Source organism: Oratosquilla oratoria, chromosome 15, assembly GCF_046742065.1.
Source record: "Oratosquilla oratoria isolate Oo_2021 chromosome 15, ASM4674206v1, whole genome shotgun sequence".
Taxonomy (NCBI): domain Eukaryota; kingdom Metazoa; phylum Arthropoda; class Malacostraca; order Stomatopoda; family Squillidae; genus Oratosquilla; species Oratosquilla oratoria.
Genome location: NC_134791.1, coordinates 39,660,786 through 39,667,983, shown reverse-complemented (window position 1 = coordinate 39,667,983; position 7,198 = coordinate 39,660,786). Strand labels below are relative to the sequence as shown.

At 39.2% G+C, this 7,198-nt stretch overlaps 1 pseudogene; it reads right to left on the bottom strand.

The window, feature by feature from the left end:
* Positions 1-1,925: 1,925 nt before the first annotated feature.
* LOC143033131 (serine/threonine-protein kinase Chk1 pseudogene) lies at positions 1,926-2,564 on the bottom strand (annotated as a pseudogene).
* Positions 2,565-7,198: the final 4,634 nt, after the last annotated feature.

The window sequence follows — 7,198 nt, the reverse complement described above, 5'->3', positions numbered from 1 at the left end:
CCCAATTTATCCGGTGGTTTTTATTGGTGACGTGCTGAAATACCGCGGAATTTTCCTGCCCGTATTTTACAGAGTTCTTGTGCTCCTTGACCCTGGTGGTGAGGTCTCGACCCGTCTGTCCCCAATATACATCCTTGCAATCTAAACAAGGTAATTTGTAAACTCCAGGAGTTGTATTACTCTTGGATCTATGATGTATATTGACTTTACTGAACAAATTGTTGGGATAATTGAAGATAAAATTTACCTTTTCCTTTAGTAATAAATGAGACAAGTCATTAATTGATTTATTAAAAGGTAATTTTATGCATCTATTTTCCCAATTATGGTTCAAGGCGGAATGGAAATCTGTTTTGTGAAAGCTAATTTTGGCCTTACTAAGAGCTTTTTGTAAAAACCACGGCGGGTATCCTAATTTAGTTACTTGATTTCTTACTGAATTTAGTTCCATTTCTAAATATCGGGAGCTAGATCGGTCATACGAGCTCTCTTCCGGGAGGGAAATAGCTGTCGATCACGAGTCCAACACGTGATCCAAAGATCAAGATAAATTACACACACACACACACACACACACACACACACACACACACACACACACACACACACACATACACACACACACACATACACACACAGTGGCACAGTTGGTAGAGCGCTGAACTGGGAAGTAGAAGTGCTCCCAGTACCCAGTTCGAATCCTGCCCAGGGCCGAAATTATTTCGGTATCGCTGTGCCTCGGGTCGTTACTCTGACTCTCGTGGGCGGGGAGTTGTGTGTGTGTGTGTGTGCAAGGTCATAGCATTACCCATAGATCGGACCTACGAGCTCTGAGCTCTCTTCCAGGAGGGAAATAGCTGTCGATCACGAGTCCAACACGTGATCCAAAGACCAAGTGAATACACACACACACACACACACACACACACACACACACACACACACACACACACACACATATATATATATATATATATATATATATATATATAAATATGTGTGTGTGTGTGTGTGTGTGTGTGTGTGTGTGAATATATATATATATATATATATGTATATATGTATATACTCGCATATATATTATATGTAAGTATATATATATATATATATATATATATATTTATATATATATATATATATAATGTGTGTGTATATATATATACATATATATATACATATATATATATATGTATATATATACATATATATATATGTATATATATATACATATATATACATACATCAATACGTATATATATATATATATATATACATATATATATATGTATATATATATACATATATTTATACATGTATATATATATACATATATTTATACATATATATATATATATATATATATATATATATATATATATATATATATATATGATAATAAACCAAAATAAAAATAAATAAATAAATAAGTAAATGAATAACTAAATAAATAAATAGATAAAATGAATAGATAAATAAAAAAGTCAAATAGATATGTAAATAGATAAACCAATGAATATATAAATGACAAAATAATAAATAGATAAACAAAAATAATCAAGGGACTTATCAAAACTTTGAGATATAGAAGAGTGATATAAATGAGCTAATGTCGGGAATATTTTTTATATTTTCTTTTCTAACCGCGATCGGAAGATTTTATTCAGCTGAGGGGAAACCCCGTTATTTAAGGGCTTTAAATAAATTGGTGCCTTATGCTTTAGGCGATGATTTGATAATTTTCTATTTTTGCTTCTAATTTATTGTAGGTCTTTAGTGTTCTTTGTACAACTTCTTACGTCAACCAAGAAACCATGCGTCTTGCTCAATACTGCTGAGAGTTGCTCTTTCTTCAGGATTTGAAACAAGAACGTTTTTGATTAGCCGGAAAATTCTTCTTGAGAGTGATTTTCATGGTTTTTTTAGCCTCATCTCTTCGGTCGAATAGGACCAGACTCCAAAATTAGTGTGTTTGTTACAGGGACTTTCCAAGGATTCTGACCAGTTACGAGTCTGAAGAGTATAACCCCGCAGGACCAGACGTCGATGGGCTCTCCCAAGTATCGTCCAGTGAAGACTTGGGGGGCGATGTAGGCTGAAGTCCCGCAGATTCTAGTCAGGTACTCGCCTTTCACGAACTCGCCAGCAATCCCGAAGTCTCCAATCTTGAGATCGTCGTCTTTGCTTAAGAAAAACTTTTCAGGTTTAAGATCTCGATGAACGATATTCCTGGAGTGTAAGTACTTTACTCCTTTAATCAGTTGTCTGAAGAAGAATCTTGCCCTCCTTTCGGACATTCCTCTTGTGTCGATTCTGTCCTTAAGGGTACCGCCGTTTACATATTCTAAGAAAACGTATAAGTTTTCAGAGTCCCTGTTTTCGCCCAGGAAGGCTACGACATTATTGTCTTTTAGTTTTCGATGAATATCAATTTCTTTTAATTGTCGCTCAAGGCGGTCGATTTTGATTGTTTTTCGTGCACAAAGGAAGCCAGAAGTGACGTCCTTTACGAGCGAAACGGAAGCAAAGCCGCCTTTGCCCAGGAAACGTACTTCTTTCCATCGCATTCCTTGTGCAAAATCAATACAAGTCTTCAGTTTCTTGCTTGTGTGTTAGGTTTCGTTTCTTAATTCAGAAAATTTACGTTTGTTTGGTTGCATCACGGACTTTTGAACCTCATCCAGAACGATTCCAATGATGATGAGGCTCCGTAGGATGCTTTTGTTTATCTGTCGAGTGTCTCTCTTGGTTTTCTCATCAAGGAGCTGTCCAACCTTGTCGTTGAAGAATCCGAGGAGGACCATGAGCTCCATGATGGTGCAGACACTCACGAACGCTCTGACTCTCTGATCGAAGTCCTTGTCCAGGTCCCTTGAAGTGCCTTGGTTGCCGTTTGGTTCCATCTCGGCGTCGTCTTGAAAGTCCCAGTAGAAGCTGGAGAATCCGTTTGCTGGCATTTCCACAAAATTATATGATTATTTTGGCATAGGTGAATCACATAGGAGAATGTCCCGAAAAAGCTTAGACATGTCTTGTACCAAACAAGTTCCCTCTGCGCCTGATAAAAGAAACGGCCTTCACAAGTCAGCCAATAAGAACACAACCATTTCTGTGAAGAGTACTAAAGTATCTTGTTGATGATAAATAGTGTTTTCAACCTTGTACACAATATCGCACCGAAGAAGAACTTTAAGAATAATAGTAAAAGTAAAGATAAAGCTTACCAGCACTCTAATATAAAAATGTGTATGTGTGTATGTGTGTGTGTGTGTGTGTGTGTGTGTGTGTGTGTGTGTGTGTGTGTGTGTGTGTGTGTGTGTGTGTGTGTGTGTGTATTCACCTTGGTCTTTGGATCACATGCTGGACTCGTGATCGACAACTATTTCCCTCCCGAAAGAGAGCTCAGAGCTCGTATGACCGATCTATGGATGTAAGAGGCTGGCAGACTGAAGTAGACAAGTAGTTAGATAGAGGGGCAGGTGTCGAGAAATTCATTTTACGACTTGGATGTTTTGAAACAATGGCCGCTAAGGAGTTGCAGAGTTGCATATTCTCGCTCACCGTCCAATGTTTGTAAATACAAGCTAGGGTATCGATAGAGGTGCTGATGTTGCGAAATGTTAACGCTAAGCCACTTCGCTTCGTGACAAGAGTGCTTGCGTAAGCAGTATTGCTTGAGACAGTATAACAGCCTTTCTGATTGGAGAAAAGGGTGGAGGAGGAGAGAAATTATTGGTGCACGGAGGTAAAGTCACGCCCTTAAAGGGTGGTACTTATTTGTAACGTTCAAAGTTATTGGATGAATTGAATAATGACGTCGAAGCAGACTTGGCTTGGTGGGTGTAAGAGGATCCCAGGGGGAATCCTCTGATGTACCTAAAACCATACGTTGTACCAGAATTCGTGAAGAAAATGAAGAAAAGTTTAAGTTCAATTTAATTCACCTTCGTTACTAGGTAATGGAACTTGACTAAAAGCATACATCACGAAAGAGGCATGGGGCCTACAGATGAGTGACTTACAATAATACAATTATAAAAAGAAAGTGAATGAAGAATTACAATATAACAGACACACCCAACTCCTCGCCCACGAGAGTTGGAGTAACGACTCGAAGTACAGCGATACTGAAATTGTTTCAGCCCTGGGCAGGATTCGAACACGGACCACCGTAGTGACAGTCGAGGACTCTACCAACTGTGCCACCGAGTCGTGTGTGTGTGTGTGTGTGTGTGTGTGTGTGTGTGTGTGTGTGTGTGTGTGTGTGTGTGTGTGTGTGTGTGTGTGTGTGTGTGTGTGTGTGTGTGTGTGAGAGAGAGAGAGAGAGAGAGAGAGAGAGAGAGAGAGAGAGAGAGAGAGAGAGAGAGAGAGAGAGAGAGAGAGAGAGAGAGAGAGAGAGAGAGAGAGAGAGAATATGGAAATAATTTTATCAAATGAAATTCAAGATAAAAATTAAATAAAATACATACTGATCACTTTTATCTTTTACGTTTCCTCCGTTCTGCTACCCTCTTCTTTCACTTTTATAACTTCCACGCCTCCACCAAGGATAGAAGTGCTGGTTATACACAACGAAATAATACCAAATTGCTCCTCCTTCTCTTCCTCCTCTTCGTCTCCTTTCTCCTTTTCCTCATCTTTGTCATATATATATATATATATATATATATATATATATATATATATATATATATATATATATATATATATATATATATATATTGTTACGGACGGGCTGGTTATGTGAAGAGACGTTACGTATAACGGATAAGTGCTTAAGAACCAGCTCACTTCTAGAAGCCACTGTAGGACTGAATTATTTTGTCAGGGCCTAGATAATTCGTAACAAAGAAGATTCCAGGAAAGGAATATTAAACTAGCGGTAAAACTAGTAAACGAAATTATTAATAACATGAAAATATTTACAGGCAACAATAAACACAAAAGAATGGGCAGTTGGGTCAATGGGACCGTTACACGAATACAAGAATATGGTAAGTATCGTTCAAATACGAAGTACAAGATACGTATATAATATGGTACTAACTAAGTACAAAGAGGTCAGGAACATATGTATCAAAAGAAGTAATAAGTACAATTACAAGTATAATGCAATGCAAATGTATATAAGACACGTAATAGAGGCAAAAAGGGGTGATCACTTCACACGAATCGTCTCATGAGTCCAACCTACGAGAAGTCTTATCAAGAGAGCAAATTGCGAGAAATGACAAGGTGTGAGTGGTTTTCACAGCTTATATACCCACGGACCGGAAGTGCGGGCGAGTGCAGAGGAGGGGGGAGAGTAATTTGTCACACGTCAACTTGGATAGTTTTAAGACCCTCGGCTCGCTTGAACAATCTACTTATTTAGTAACTGTCAAATCTGTGCGCTCTGAATTACCTTAGGGACAAACAGCGAGGGCTGAACTATTTCGGATTACTTCGCTTGTCTGTTTGTTCTACTTACATCAAGAGTGCGCACATAATTTCCGCACGTAGGCAAGATTACATACAGTGGACGGGCGTTACTACTTACATTGTTACAATACATACATAGACAAGAAATGAACATTTTTATACATAATACAAAGAACACACAATTATATGACATAATAATTACATATATGACGTAATATCTAATATTACGTTACAATATATATATATATACATATATATACATATATATATATATATATATATATATAGTATTTCACAAATGACAGGTGTTTTATATATATATATGTATGTATATATATATATATATATGAGGTGTGAAGACAGAATGAGTGGTAGGGTGGTGAGTTTAAACGCCAAGAATCCGTTGAAGTTTTATTTCTGACGTTTCGTCCAACTAGGACTTCTTCAGAGTGTACACAAGTAGGACAAAGACAACTCATGTAATTGCACAGCTCACCCCGTTCCTCCCCGGTCAATGCTGTTGCCATCTCGCTTTCGCCTTGCCTCGTGGATAATTAGGCCGCTTGCTACCTTCGCCAACTTGAAAAAACCGTCCCGATGATTGCTGCAAGGGAGTGAGGTAATATACGCTGCCTCAATTGTCCTCCTTTCCTTTTTGTTAAGTCCATTATGGAGCACCTCTGTTTTTTTCCCAATCCGGCAGGTGGCCAAAGTTGTCGATGTGTACCACTAACGAGTTGGATGTCCGGTAGGCTTTGATGTCATTCTTGTGTTCAATCGTCCGCTTGTGAATTCCTCTGCTAGTTTCGCCATATTAACTAGCGGGGCAGCTTTTGCACGGAATTCTATAAACTAGACAAAGATGAGGATTTGCCTATAGGCAAGAAGGATTATTTAAAACTAATTTCCCTTTGTATAAAATTTGGTCCTTTAATCTTCAACAACGAAGAATATTTTCAGTGTCGTGGGCTTGCTATGGGAAGTCCTCTCAGTGCCGTGTTAGCCTCTCTGTACATGGAGGTACTAGAGAGAGACCACCTGTGGCTTATCAGAAACGCGCTCTACACGCTCGCCGGTGGTGGCGAGGAGATATATCTCCTTTGCTGCCCGCCTGCCCCCCCCCCTCGCACCGCCACTGGATCAACTCTACAGGATTTCAAACCCAACCTGGGGAAAAGCAGGCTACTCAGGCCCCACCTGTGGCTTATCAGGAACGCGCTCTATACACGGGAAGTGAACTCTACTCACTTCCCGTAAGATACACACACACACCTCTCACGAACATAGCCACGACACACGCACAAACATCTACACTTACTTTTTCTTCGACTAAGATTCGCTTCCTTTCTAACTTTCTCTTCTACTACATCTTCTCATTTTAGTTGACCTCCCACTAAAGATTTTTCCGTTTTTCCACCTTTCTCTACTACTACGCCTCCTACCATTTTCTAAACTTTCGTTGGTGATCCTAATCCCGGCGTCGGCGCCCCCGTCCAAGCTCCCAGTCCATTTCTCCCGAGCCACGACCACCAACTGCCCCAAATCGCTCGCTAATTCGCCCGGTGGTAATAGCCCTCTTTTATACGCTACTATCTTTTCATTTTCTTACAGACATTATTCCCCTCCCACAGAAACCGATCCCGCGCAAGCGGATGGTCTTTCCTAGGAATTCAGAATTCAGGACTCTGAAGAAGTCCTAGTTGGACGAAACGTCAGAAATAAAACTTCAACGGATTCTTGGCGTTTAAACTCACCACCCTACTACTCATATATATATATA